This window comes from Microcaecilia unicolor, chromosome 10 (assembly GCF_901765095.1).
Source record: "Microcaecilia unicolor chromosome 10, aMicUni1.1, whole genome shotgun sequence".
Taxonomy (NCBI): domain Eukaryota; kingdom Metazoa; phylum Chordata; class Amphibia; order Gymnophiona; family Siphonopidae; genus Microcaecilia; species Microcaecilia unicolor.
Window position 1 is genome coordinate 220777848 of NC_044040.1, and position 15545 is coordinate 220793392.

General features: G+C 42.3%; 1 long non-coding RNA gene across 1 annotated transcript; it reads left to right on the top strand.

Annotated features, from left to right (window-relative positions):
- Positions 1-202: 202 nt before the first annotated feature.
- On the top strand, positions 203-14867 carry LOC115478609. The gene is made up of 3 exons (XR_003943554.1): positions 203-214; positions 2224-2227; positions 14782-14867. It is a non-coding gene; the product is annotated as an uncharacterized LOC115478609 (long non-coding RNA).
- Positions 14868-15545: the final 678 nt, after the last annotated feature.

Below are 15545 nucleotides of genomic sequence, written 5' to 3' on the forward strand. Positions count from 1 at the left end.
AGGTTACTCCCAGAAGAACAGGGCAGATTTTCACCCCATAAACTGCACCGTTCCCTCAGTTTTTGCAGGCCAAATGCATGACCCTGCAATTTTCTTAGCATTAAATCTAAGCTGCTAAATTCCAGACCATTCCTCTAGATTTACTAAGTCCTTACTCATGTTACCCACACCATAAGGGGTGTCTACCCTATTGAGCTGTTTAGAGCAGTGTGAAGTGTCTGCTAAAAAAGCAAATAGATTATTAGAGATTATCTGAAAATGAATAGAGAACAAACCTGACAATATCTGTATAGGTCCCTGGTTCTAGCATACATTGCTTGTTGTCTGCAGTTCTGTTTGACCAGTCTCAAAAAGGATACAAGGGCTCAGAGAAGAGTGACAAAAGTGATAAAGGGAATGGAACACCTCCCTTATGAAGAAAGGCTAAACAGGTTAGGGCTGTTCAACTTGGAGAAACACAAGAGGGGATATGAGAGAACTTCAGAACATTATGAGTGAGGTGGAATTGTTAAATAAGGAATGGTTGATTAACCTGTCAAACAACATAAATACAAGAGACCACACCTTGAAAAACTAAGAGAACACTTTTGCTCTGGAGTGCTGCTAGAGACCTACGGTTTGAATGTATATATTTTCAGATTATTGTTTGGTTTGATTCATAGATTCTAATCTGCTCTTATCCGTATGTCCTACTCTCAATACCTCCTTGATAATCTGCTGACTTGACCTCCATCAATCCTATTAAGAAAAAAAAAAAAAGACGCCGCCCTTTCTTTTCACTTACACAGGGTTCTGGTCTCTAAAATGTGCTATATCTCTCTTCATCCTGACTTTATAGTCCCTTTCTATATAGGAAAATCAAAAGACAAGTATCTTCAATAAATGCTAAATTGGTCAATCCTGCTCATTCTACTACTACTACTACTATTTAGCATTTCTATAGCGCTACAAGGCATACGCAGCGCTGTACAAACATAGAAGAAAGACAGTCCCTGCTCAAAGAGCTTACAATCTAATAGACAAAAAATAAATAAGTAAGCAAATCAAATCAATTAATGTGAACGGGAAGGAAGAGAGGAGGGTAGGTGGAGGCGAGTGGTTACAAGTGGTTACGAGTCAAAAGCAATGTTAAAGAGGTGGGTTTTCAGTCTAGATTTAAAGGTGGCCAAGGATGGGGCAAGACGTAGGGGCTCAGGAAGTTTATTCCAGGCGTAGGGTGCAGCGAGACAGAAGGCGCGAAGTCTGGAGTTGGCAGTACTGGAGAAGGGAACAGATAAGAAGGATTTATCCATGGAGCGGAGTGCACGGGAAGGGGTGTAGGGAAGGACGAGTGTGGAGAGATACTGGGGAGCAGCAGAGTGAGTACATTTATAGGTTAGTAGAAGAAGTTTGAACAGGATGCGAAAACGGATAGGGAGCCAGTGAAGGGTCTTGAGGAGAGGGGTAGTATGAGTAAAGCGACCCTTAACACAGTTCACCTTTTCACATCAACATGACTTTCATTCAATGCAATACAAGTTGTGCTTTAGTCCTAAGGCAAATCATCTGGAACCTTAGAGCTTGCCCCATCTGTCTCCAAATATCAGCTATGAGAGATGACATCAACAACCTCAAGAAGGAATTGGCAACAATTAAGGAAGCATCCAGGACTTCAATTCCCAGCCAATTTACCAACGGCACTGCCACAGAGAATAAAGCAATAGAGGACTAGATGGGTCATAGTAGGCTCAGGTAGATTATGACCTCCAAACCTTTGCCCCTATATAAATCCTTTACTGCACTGGAGCATTATGATGATCAGAAAAGAAGTACCGAGGAGGAGCCAGAGGCAAGCAATGTAACTCAATCCAAGAGACACCCCCAAAACAATGTATTGGCTCAAAGCAGAAGACTCTTACTACTAGGAGACTCCATTATAAGAAGCATTAACTTAGGAGAACAGTTCAAAGGACCCACCCTAGTGAAATGCCTTCCAGGATCCTCAGCTACCAGAAGTACCAACCAAATACTGAATGTGATCTGAGAAGAGAGTAAGGATTCTAATACTGATATTGTAATCCTCCTAGGGACAAGTGATCTGGCCAACAATAGCAAGTTTAGAGCACAGAGAGTGTTCCAGAAGCTTGGAGAGGGACTCAAGTCTTTGGTTCGGACTGCAGCTTTTTCTGAAGTAATTCCTACATGTAGGAAGGGAGTAGAAAGAATTCAATAAGTAGCTTGAAGTTTGGTGTAAAGAAGAAGGTTTTAGATACATAAGAGGGTGGAGTAGTATGTGGAAAAATAACAGACTGTACGGTAAAGATGGGCTACATCATTTTGTGATAGGAAAAAGGATCCTTTGGGAGAAATTCAGACAGTATGTTTCTAGACATTTAAATTAGAGGGTGGGGGTGACAAAAGGAAACAAGAGAATTCAGAAAGTCACCCCCCAGAAAAAAAAACATGATTGCAGAGGGAAAGGTTGTGTAAATATAGAAAACCATCCAAACTCACAGCATATGGATAGCCATGAGCACAAATGCCCATAAGTCGCATTTAACTCTTTATGGGAAGATTGGCAACTAATAAGAAGTAAAGTAAAGTAGTCTGAGTAAAAAAGGTAAGAGATTTGCAAGCTCTTGTTGCCATTACAGAGACATGGTTCAATAACTCCCATGAATGGGATGCAACCATACCAGGCTATAATATTTTTAGGAAGGATAGGGAAGAGGTAGAGGAGTGGCACCGTATGTGAAAAACAATATCAGAGTGGCAGAAATGTATGGATCCTTGGAAAAGGAATAAACTATATGGATCATCCTAGAAAGAAAAGATGGAACCTATATCCACATGTACAGTGGTGGAAATAAGTATTTGATCCCTTGCTGATTTTGTAAGTTTGCCCACTGACAAAGACATGAGCAGCCCATAATTGAAGGGTAGGTTATTGGTAACAGTGAGAGATAGCACATCACAAATTAAATCCGGAAAATCACATTGTGGAAAGTATATGAATTTATTTGCATTCTGCAGAGGGAAATAAGTATTTGATCCCCCACCAACCAGTAAGAGATCTGGCCCCTACAGACCAGGTAGATGCTCCAAATCAACTCGTTACCTGCATGACAGACAGCTGTCGGCAATGGTCACCTGTATGAAAGACACCTGTCCACAGACTCAGTGAATCAGTCAGACTCTAACCTCTACAAAATGGCCAAGAGCAAGGAACTGTCTAAGGATGTCAGGGACAAGATCATACACCTGCACAAGGCTGGAATGGGCTACAAAACCATCAGTAAGACGCTGGGCGAGAAGGAGACAACTGTTGGTGCCATAGTAAGAAAATGGAAGAAGTACAAAATGACTGTCAATTGACAAAGATCTGGGGCTCCACGCAAAATCTCACCTCGTGGGGTATCCTTGATCATGAGGAAGGTTAGAAATCAGCCTACAACTACAAGGGGGGAACTTGTCAATGATCTCAAGGCAGCTGGGACCACTGTCACCACGAAAACCATTGGTAACACATTACGACATAACGGATTGCAATCCTGCAGTGCCCGCAAGGTCCCCCTGCTCCGGAAGGCACATGTGACGGCCCGTCTGAAGTTTGCCAGTGAACACCTGGATGATGCCGAGAGTGATTGGGAGAAGGTGCTGTGGTCAGATGAGACAAAAATTGAGCTCTTTGGCATGAACTCAACTCGCCGTGTTTGGAGGAAGAGAAATGCTGCCTATGACCCAAAGAACACCGTCCCCACTGTCAAGCATGGAGGTGGAAATGTTATGTTTTGGGGGTGTTTCTCTGCTAAGGGCACAGGACTACTTCACCGCATCAATGGGAGAATGGATGGGGCCATGTACCGTACAATTCTGAGTGACAACCTCCTTCCCTCCGCCAGGGCCTTAAAAATGGGTCGTGGCTGGGTCTTCCAGCACGACAATGACCCAAAACATACAGCCAAGGCAACAAAGGAGTGGCTCAGGAAGAAGCACATTAGGGTCATGGAGTGGCCTAGCCAGTCACCAGATCTTAATCCCATTGAAAACTTATGGAGGGAGCTGAAGCTGCGAGTTGCCAAGCGACAGCCCAGAACTCTTAATGATTTAGAGATGATCTGCAAAGAGGAGTGGACCAAAATTCCTCCTGACATGTGTGCAAACCTCATCATCAACTACAGAAGACGTCTGACCGCTGTGCTTGCCAACAAGGGTTTTGCCACCAAGTATTAGGTCTTGTTTGCCAGAGGGATTAAATACTTATTTCCCTCTGCAGAATGCAAATAAATTCATATACTTTCCACAATGTGATTTTCCGGATTTAATTTGTGATGTGCTATCTCTCACTGTTACCAATAACCTACCCTTCAATTATGGGCTGCTCATGTCTTTGTCAGTGGGCAAACTTACAAAATCAGCAAGGGATCAAATACTTATTTCCACCACTGTATGTTATCTACAGACCTCCGGCACAAATGGAGAAGCTGGACAAGGATGTGATAGAATATATCCATAATCTTGGTATGAAAAAGGAGGTGCTCGAAGGACCTTGATGTGACTCAGGCTCTTCTTACGTTTAAGTGTCTTTATACAATAGACTTCCAGAACCAGTGCAATTGTACACAGATCCTCACACACAAATCTAGAACATGTAAATGTGTGTGTGTGTATGTTCTCTACACATGTACTCACCTTCAAACTATGCTCAGCTCCACCCCTAGGGATGCCTATGTGCAGATCATGTACGTTTCATGTGCGTTACTGCGCAGAATCTTATAAGAGCCAATTTCCATGTGTAAAAACATGCTTTAAATGTGGACTGCTCGTGCTTGTGTGGTAACCCTGTGATTCATTCTCCTTTAGCAGCCTTTTCATGTAATCCTGAAGCAGATCATTGTAACACTGCAATGAAACTAAAACCTTTCCCTCAACAGATGCCATCTTGTTCTTATTAGAAAGGAAAAGATTTATTGTGGTGTAAATACTTTGGAATGTTTTTGAAGTCATATAATTGTCTCCTGCTCTCTTCTGTTAAAAATCTTAGGGTGTATGTAACAAGGGATTGTAATTCCAGTCAGCTCTGTTCAAATCAAATAGATGAAGGAGAGGAGGAACATGAAGATGCTGAGATGTATTTTTTCCTGTCTACCATCTGAGCATTGTACTGGGGATGGGGACTGTGGACATGGGATGCATGAAATAGTTCTCTAGGTGAAGGGCAGAGATAACCCTGCAGGAGGTAAGGCAAACAACTATTTTATGTTTCTGGACTGGTTCTCAGAGGCTGCTCGATCAAGAACAGCGCCAGCAGCAGAATTTTATCCATGTGTGGTATCACGTGTAATCATGTAGCCACTTGTATGCATAACTTAAGCCTCCATCTTTGCTAGCCTAACATATAAGTTGAAGTCATTGACTGACTTTCACTGCTCTCTGATAAAGTTTTATGTTGGCTTCTTGCATACCCTGAATCCCACTTCTTAGCTAATGCACACTTCCTATGTCTACAACCAACCAATAGACAAAGAGCTCGAAAACCTGTCTAATAGAACCCAATTACCACACTACCGTACCCAGATCACCCTTTGGAATCACAGTCCTGGTGAATGCCAGATCAGCTACTACGAAAGCCCAATGAATCACTATCCTGCTTATTTTCGAAGGAGAAGGGCGGCCATCTTCCAACACAAATCAGGAGATGGCCAGCCTTCTCCTAAAGCCGGCCAAATCAGTATAATCGAAAGCCGATTTTGGCCGGCTTCAACTGCTTTCCATCGTAGGGCCAGCCAAAGTTCAAGGGGGCGTGTCGGCAGTGTACCGAAGGCGGGACAGGGGCAATGGCTGGCCTAGGCCAATAATGGAAAAAAGAAGGCAGGCCCTGATGAGCATTTGGCCGGCTTTACTTGGTCCCTTTTTGTCCATGACCAAGCCTTGAAAAGATCGCCAAACTGACCACCGGAGGGAATCGGGGATCACCTCCCCTTACTCCCCCAGTGGTCACCAACGCCCTCCCACCCCCCAAAAAAAATTAAAAATCATTTTTTGACAGCCTGTATGCCATCTTCAAATGTCATACCCAGCTCCATGACAGCAGTATGCAGGTCCCTGGAGCAGTTTTTAGTGGGTGCAGTGCACTTCAGGCAGGTGGACCCAGGCCCATCCCCCCTACCTGTTACACTTGTGGTGGTAAATGTGAGCCCTCCAAAACCCACCCAAAACCCACTGTACCCACATGTAGGTGCCCCCCTTCACCCATAAGGGCTATGGTAGTGGTGTACAGTTGTGGGTAGTGGGGGGGATTTGGGGGGCTCAGCACACAAGGTAAGGGAGGTATGCACCTGGGAGCAATTTTTGAAGTCCACTGCAGTGCCCCCTAGGGTGCCCAGTTGGTGTCCTGGCATGTGAGAGGGACCAGTGCACTACAAATGCTGGCTCCTCCCACGAACAAATGCCTTGGATTTGGCCGGGTTTGAGATGGCTGCTATTAGTTTCCATTATTGGCAAAAACCAATGGCGGCAATCTCTAACTCCGGCCATCTCTAATGCCAGCCCAAATGTTGAGATTTGGCCGACCCCGACTGTATTATCGAAACGAAAGATGGCCGGCCATCTTGTTTCGATTATACAGTTGGGTATGCCGCTTTCCGGGGCCGGCCTTAGAGATGGCCGCCCATATAGATGGCCGGCCCCGTTCGATTATGCTCCTCTATGTCATCTGTGAATACCATTTAGACATGGCTTAGCTTAGTGCAGTTCAAGGTGGATACAATTATATATCCATGTCAAGATCAGCAAAAAGAGGTAGGGGCTTAGCTTTTTTTAAAAAATTTTCTGTGTATTTGTAGAAGTAGCAACAATTTCTCTCTCTCTCTCTCTCTCCATTACAAAGGAGTTTTAATTGGGAGAGTTATGGTGACCTCTCCTTGTTATCTAGCTTTGATCTATGTCTTTCCAGTTTACCAATAAAAGTCTAGGATAATATTTTCAGACTATTGCAAATTTACTTATTAATTTCCCAGATGATTTTAATGTTCATTATGACAAATTAATTTCATTTAGAACTGAGTTTTTATTTATTTATTGGGGGATTTAGATTTGAAACAGTGTGTTCTTTAATCAACACATAGGGATATGTCATATATCAGCATCAATTCATAGATTATAAATGTGTAGTTATAGATCAGATAAAACCAACAAATCGAGGAGGCGATATAGACACAAATAGAGCAAAGATGGATTTTCAAATTGCAATCCTTAAGCCCAAAAGGCCTAAACATCAAAATAGAATAGAAGGCATTTTCTTAAAGATTGTACAGCGCTGCGTAACCCTAGTAACGCTTTAGAAATGTTAAGTAGTAGTAAAGAATTGCCCTCCTTCCAAGTAGTATATGGTAATTAATACCGGAAAAGGAACAGTAGGAAAAACGTTCCAATTGATTGGTCACCACACATAGGCGTCTCTTTAAAAACGCCTGAACGCCATCAACTTAAACATTTGCCAAAGTAATTTGAAGAGCAACAAAGGGTAAGAATAGATGACTCTAGCTGGAGAGACAGCGGGATATGATTCAAGATTCTCATGGTTTATCTTATTGTTTGCAGGATTTAGCAAAATCAGGTTTGACTCCTGAGGAAGAACCGAAACGGAGACGCTCTATTGAGCAAACCGATACTGCAGATAAAGAAAATGAAAGCTAAGTAACTGAAAATTTGATACTGTGAATATATACATAAAAGTGACTGTATATTTTCAAAGACATTAATATATACAAAAAAAATAGAATAGAGGTATAAAAAAACGAAAAAAGAATATTTTACAGAAAAGATGAGAATTTATGCTGCTGATGAAGAGTGGGTGTCGTCACCTGGAGCTCTTTGAGGCTTTTCCTCCCACCCTCAAAATTCAGGGACAGTAAATACTGTTTTGAAAAGTGTGGAATCATCTTCCCCATTCCCATTTTGTGATATACAAATGATCTTAAATAAGTTTTGAACATGTTAGATGTGGATAATATATTATTATCTAAATTGTTTTACCTGTAAAGTTCAGCTACTGATTCAGTGCAGGGAGAGCAAGCTGTTAATGATCCCACGATTGCTAATTTAACCCAATTTCTGGAAGCCTCTCCGGATGTTTCCACTTGGGTTACATTGCTTGTTACTTTTGCTACAGAGGACAAACTGTTAGTTTTGAAGGCTTATTTCTCAATGAAAGATTTGGTGTATTGTGGTCAGAAGATTACTATTTTACCTGATGCTTGCAGAGCTACCCAGCTGAGAAGGCAGCGATTTCTTCAATTGAAATCTAGAGTGTTTTAGAGTAAGATTTCCTACCAGCAGGCTAATTATGTTTTTAATGATCCTTCGCAGCTGGAAGCCTTTTTCATGAATAAATAATTGATATTTAGTTTTGCTTTATTTTTTCCTTTGGAAAATGGGTAAAGGGGGAGGTAGGATAAGACAACTAAACTACTCTATTATATTTTATAATTCTCTCCTCTGTCTGCGTTGGGGTTAGCTTCTGTATTATGGTTAATTGATTAAGTTGTTTGTTTTCCTTCCACTGTTGTAATGATGGTATATCTTGATTGTAAAGTATTTAGTTCTTACTGTATTCATTTTCAAAATTAAATAAAAATAATGTATAAAAAAATTGGGGAAAAAATTACTGACAAGCAATGAAACAGGTCAATTATTATAAAATAAAACCGTATTATCTACAAGCAAATAAATAAAGCCCAAGATAAAACAGAGGTAGCTAGGAGGCAAGACTAAGGTACAAATGCAAGATAGCTCATAAATGCTCTTATCAGAAGATGAGTCATAGTAAAAACGTCCAGAAATCGGACCACCTGCTGCATATTACCAGCAGCAATACAGAACTTGTGTTTATACACCTTGACAAAATTCTTTTCGATGTCAGTGTAGGATAGCAGATGAACAGCTGGTAGGAACAGCCCTGGATTGTGAACAGCGATGCAGAGATGAGAAGAGGAGTCCAGTGGAACTCTACGAACTGACAGGTAGTTGACGGTGACAGTTTAAATCTGATGAGGTCACCAGAGATTCTTCTCTTATACAAGTCTGGTCAAGGCCTTATCTCTGAAGATAAAGCAAATGTCCCCCTTTGTTCTGGACATTTTGACCTCAGAGACCTCAGGAATGTCTGTTTTATGTCCCTGAAGATGCAGTTCTTGAAATTCAGGGAAGTCCTTAGACCCAAGCTCTGTCTGTCTGGGGTAAGTCAACCAAAGGTCCTTATCTCTGCTACAGTTCACCCTGCATTGGGGTACTGTTCGAAGCACGACTTGCAAGCTGTGTATTATAGCTACATAGGCAGGGGCCTAGACCCCTATATCCCCAGGAAAATTCCAACAAACATTTCTGAGAATTTAACTCTTAGGATTTTCTAATCCTCTATTATCTGTGACCTGCACAACCCTTACAGGTTGCACAGATTTCACAAAGCAAGGAAAATCACTCTGTGTTCACTCTTTTGGAACCTTGGCCTTCTTTTGGCCAAGTTCTGTAGCTGCAGTTGTTCAAACACTGAGGAAAACTCCTCCCCCTCCGCTCAAGTACAGATATATAGAGAGACTGAGATTATCCCTCTATTTTATCTCCTTTAAAATAGCAGCACTCTGTAGGCTAATCTTTATAACTATAGCCTTTCAGGAAAACCCATCTAATTCAATCCAATCCTCAATCTCTCTTTTTTTTTCCCCCTTCATCTCCCACATCCATTCCTGAACAAGATCACCTTGGGCTACCTTACAGGCACCCTCTTTCTCTCAGGGTGAAACATTTATCTGACCAACAAAAACACTTCCGTTATTCCTGCACAATTTGTGCCTTTCTTTAAGTATACTCTAATCATTTACTTTTAGCAGTTATAATAAATTTATATGTACAGTTTGATCACAACTAACGATCTCTTTTCACACAGTAAGTTTAGCAATTTGCATATGGTTGTGACTCTTCCCTTTCAACTCTACACTGAAGGATTAGAATATATCAATTTAGTGCCTGCCAGTGAGCCATGATCACCTGCACCTTCCCCCTCCCCCCAAAAAGCACAACTCCTATCTCACTGAGAACCCCTCTTGAGGGGGTTTCACTTATGACGACAAACTTCCTCAATGTTCTCTTAATTGGGATAATTGATTATAAATTAAGAGATGTGACTGGGATGGGTGGGAAAGTAGAATTAACTAGGCCCTGCCTAGCTATCTATTAGCTATCTCTTAATGTTCTAGACTGTAACAGTTAATACAGGAGAAAGATTTTTAGACTAAAGTTAATAAAAAAATGTTGCTTTTTTAATTAAATTCAAACTGTATATCAAGAATCCTATCGAGTGAAGTGGTGCGGTAGCTGTGTTAGTCCACTTTTAAAGATAATAAAGAGATATAACAATACAAGAAAAGAAATTAGTCCAATAAAAAAGGTATCATTTTGTTTTCTTTGTTTTATCTCTGTTTATTATCTAGAAACTTAGAAATTCTCTTCTATCCCAAGCTTTAAGTCACCAAATCGCAGAATAAAATAATGGTCACTTACCCAGAGAGACATCCTCTTCTCTTAGAAAAAATTGTAACAAACAAAAACTTTCAGCTACACTCACAGACCACCCTGACACTGCTAGGAGGTCTGCAATTCATTACCCTACCAGGCAGCACTAATCCAAAACTTTCTTCCTTTATCTATTAGGGGAACTACAGATTATCTTTCCTTTGGAAAACTAGGCCTGAAATGATGATGTACAGACTAAAAACAAAAGAAATGAAAAAAGAACTCAAATTTTTTTTAACAGGAAAGATCAGCAGTCAACCACTTTGAATGTAGTTGCAAAAACCAGAGAAAGGCAGTATATCAAGTCCCATTTCCCTTTCCCTATACAATGTTACATTAGTCTAATCGGGAGCTTGTGATGGAAAATATTAAGGATTGCTTTTCAGTCTTGCTTTGATTGATAATATATTTTTAAAATCTTCTGTCTTTGACCAAATGTGACTTTCCTTGTATATCTCAAAGAACAGGCTGGAATGTAAGGCACATCTCAAGAACAATGTATGAGATAAGGCACATCTCAAGAACAATGTATGAGATAAGGCACATCTCAAGAACAATGTATGAGATAAGGAGTGGAGTATAAATGCAACAAATATACATGCAACAAATAAATAAATAAATAAGGCACATCTCAAGAACAGGTTGGAATATCTCTGAAGCCAGCTTGTGCAGGAGGGAGGCGGAGTATGCTTGAGGTTCGGGAGATAAGCCACCTGGCCAGTGGTTTGTTTACCTGAACTGAGAGCGTATGACTGAATCCTCATGTACCTTCCTTGATAAGTTTTAGCTTAATAAAAAGGGGGCTTGTTGCAGCAGAGCTTTGAGGCTCATCTGTGAGTGGATGCACTGCGCAGAGGACTTGTTCCTGGTCATAAGGAGACTTTGGACTTTCGCTGCAACAGGCCTCCCGGCTGATAAGGACCTGAGATTCCCATGGCTTTCAATACCATCTCTATGCTGATGACTCTCAAATCTACCTCTCTACCCCCATTGAGCCTGCCATGAGTGGGAAAGTGCGGGGTACAAATGTAACAAAAAAAAAAAATCTCAACCAACATCCAGACCAATGTCTCAGCCTGCCTATCTGATATCGCTGCCTGGATGTCTCTACGACGGCTGAAACTTAGCATGGCCAAAACCGAGCTTCTCATCTTTACCCCTAAACCTACCTCTCCTCTCCCCCCTTTCTCTATTTCAGTGGATGGCACTCTCATTCTCCCTGTCTCATCAGCTTGGAACCTTGAGGGTCATCTTTGACTCCTCTCTCTCCTTCTCTGCTCACATTCAACAGATTGCCAAAACCTGTCGTTTCTTTCTCTATAACATCCACAAAATCCCTTCATCTCTGAGCACTCTGCCAGAACCCTTATCTACACTCTTATCACCTCTCATCTTGATTATTGTAACCTACTTCTCACTGGCCTCCCTCTTAGCCATCTCTCTCCTCTTCAATCAATCCAAAACTCTGCTGCGCAACTCATTTTCCGCCAAAGTCGCTATGCCCACATTAGCCCTCTCCTTAAGTCACTTCACTGGCTCCCTATCCGTTTCCGTATTCAATTCAAACTTCTCCTATTGACCTATAAGTGTATTCACTCTGCCGCTCCCCAGTACCTCTCCACTTTTGTCTCCCCATACGTCCCCCCTCGAGTACTCCATTCTGTAGATAAATCTGTCTTATCTGTCCCTTTCTCCTCTACTGCTAATTCAAGACTCCATTCCTTTTATCTCGCTGCACCTCACGCCTGGAATAGACTTCCCGAGTCTGTACGTCTAGCTCCATCTTTGGCCGTTTTCAAGTCCAAACTCAAAACCCACCTCCTTACCACTGCATTTGACTCCTAACTCACTTTTCCTGTCCTTTATCCTCACCTCTTTATTCTCTACCCTTAATTGTTCTGTCTGTTTACCTGTCTTATCTAGATTGTAAGCTCTTTGAGCAGGGACTGTCTTTTGTGTATATTGTACAGAGCTGCGTATGCCTTGTGGCGCTATAGAAATGATAAGTAGTAGTAGTAGATTCCTGACCAGTGATGTTGTATGCAGGGGCGTAGACAGACTTCGGTGGGAGGGGAGTCCAGAGCCCGAGGTGAGGGGGCACATTTTAGCCCCCCCACCTCCAACTTTGACGACCCCCCTCCCGCCACCAACCCTCCCCCGCCGTCGCCTACCTTTGCTAGCGGGGGACCCCAATCCCCGCCAGCCGAGGAGGTCCTCTTCTTCCCGCGAAGGCTTCATTCTGTTTCTGACGTCCTGCACGTTGTACATGTAGAACATCAGACTCACAGAAGCAGAACAAAGCCTTGGCTGGCGGGGATTGGGGTCCCCCACCAGCAAAGGTAGCCCACGGCAACGGTGGGGGAGGGTTGGCGGCGGGAGGGGGGGTCGAGAGGGTCGTCGGCAGGGGGGTCCAGGGCCAATTCTATGGGGGACAAGGCCCCCCCTGGCCCCACGTAGCTATGCCACTGGTTGTATGTATATGTATCTTTCTTATTTTACTTTTCTATAGCCTTCCTTTAGTAATGCACTCAATTAGTGTGTGTATTTCTTAATCATCGTGTAGTTGGAACAATAATGACTTATACACTCTCCAATTAAAGTGCAAATAAAGAGTGTTATTTACCTAATACAAATCTAAAAGAATCTGTAGTATTTTATTTTCTGAGCAGTCTGTGGTGATTAAAGTGAACAGGCTGCAATACCAGAGCAATACAGAGCTGAAGAAAGAGAGAAGCAGTGAACGCTAATCACTGAAACTGAAGTAATGATGAACAACTCGGAGCTGCCGCAGAAGAGGATATTGATTGTACAATCCAGATAGTGTAGAGGTGGATTGGAAGGATATTGAGTGTAGTATCCGGATAGTGTCGAGGTGGTCTATAAGGATACTCAGAGGCATTATCTGGATAGTATAGAGGTGGTTTGTGAGTATATTGGATATGCTATCCGGATAATGTAGAAGTGATCTGTAAGGATATTCAGAGGCATTATCTGGATAGTGTAGATGTGGATTGGAAGGACATTGAGTGTACAATCCGGATAGTTTAGAGTGGTTTGGAAGGATATTTAAAGGCATTATCCGGATAGTGTAGAGGTGGATTGGAAGGATATTGAGTGTAGTATCCGGATAATGTAGAAGTGATCTGTAAGGATAGTTAGTGGCACTATGCAGAATAGTGCTGCTGAATTCTGCAGATAGGATCGACCACGGATTTTATCTGGATAATAGTATTATTCAAATAAATCCACTGAATATATAGGGTAGTGAAGGGAAACTTAGAAGGGGGAATGTATGAACAATCCTGATATCTCAGTCAATTAGGGGGTCATGTAGTAGAAGAAATCCTGGACGTGAGGATTAGTGCAATTCTGTTGGCCAGGGATATATGAACAAGTCTAACTTTACTCACACTTGTTAGTTAACTAACCCTCCCATTCACACTATCACAGTTCTTGTTTCTATCTCTTACACCACATCTTTTATTTTTAATCCCCAGCAGTTTCTACTTTTCCCAATCTCAAATTCACAATTCTCTGAGTTTTTTGATACTTCTTACATTCCTGAGTTATTCAGTGTTATGGCCTCAACAATTCCTGCAGCTGCCATTCTATTAAAGATTAAACAACTTGCCCCACATGACTTCAGCTCCTCCTGTTTTCTTGCCCCAGGGCTAGTGTCTGGCAGCCAAATCCATTCAGTCAGTGTTTGCCAGTTAGTGTGGATTTTGGCTGATGTGAACACCAAGTGTCTCCACTCTGTAGGAGCTAAAAATCTAGGATTGTCTTTTCAAAGCAAATTTCTTCTTCTAGTCTGTGCTGTTAATTTTTTTTTTCTCATAACAAAGACTCAAATCTACTAACGGGAATGAGAAAAGATTAGCAGAGAGTGGAAGGAAGATGGATAGGAAACATTTGAAGGGAGAAGTTGCAAAAAAACCTCAGAGTAGGCTTCATAAGAGAGAAGCAATGAGTGCTCAGAGGGAGAAACCTTGGTCATCCTGTATCTACAGAAAAGCAGAGATTGCATAACCATCCTGTATGGAAGGAGGGGGAGGTGCACAGTTAAGAGTGGTATGAAGGCACTGGGAAGATGCAATCAGTATGCACCAGTGGCATAGCCAAGGGTGGGCCCAGGCCCACCCACTTTAGGTTCAGGCCCACCAAGTAGCAGCACACCTATAATGTGGCTGGCAGGGACCCCAAGCCCCACCAGCCAAAAACTCCCAACAGCTGTTTGCTGCCGGTGAAAAACTGCTATTTTAAAGGTATACGGAGGAGAGGGGATGTTTGAAAGACCATATGGCATGCAGGCGAGAGAGGGAGAAACCAAATCACTTGTAGGACAAGGTGGAGTTCTGCCCACCCACCTTGGGTTCAGGCCCACCCAAACTTGGGTGTCTGGCTACGCCCCTGTTATGCACAGAGGGAGGGGTAAAGGGAAGTTGGATTTTGGCATTTAATTCTTGCTTTTCCACAGCTGATCTTCAAGCAAGTTACTCATTTTTCTTTCCAGATTTACCTATTCCCCTTAGATGAGTTACAAGTCAGGTACAATAAATAGATTTCCAAAGCCATAATGGAGGGAGGGAGGGAGTGAGTGAGTGAGTGAGTGAGTGAGTGAGTGAGTGAGTGTGTGTGTGTGTGTACAGGAAAACAGTGAAAGCCAAACAGCAGGCACTTGTTAGATTGAAAGAAACAACTAATCAAGAAAATCAACCTAAACAAATTGATCAGAAATGAAAAGTCTCTACATTTTCTGATTTAAGGGAATATTAAACTCAATGTCAATGTCACCCTTTCTCATACATCCCTCAGTAAAACACCCCAATCACACTGAGCCATTCTCACCCCCCCCCCCCCGCTCACACTCACCCATTCTAATACAGCACATAGCAAAACACTCCACTCACCCATTTTCATACACCCCTCAGCAAACCACCCCCACACCACAGAATAGCACCCCCCCCCCACTCACACACCACAGAATAGCACAC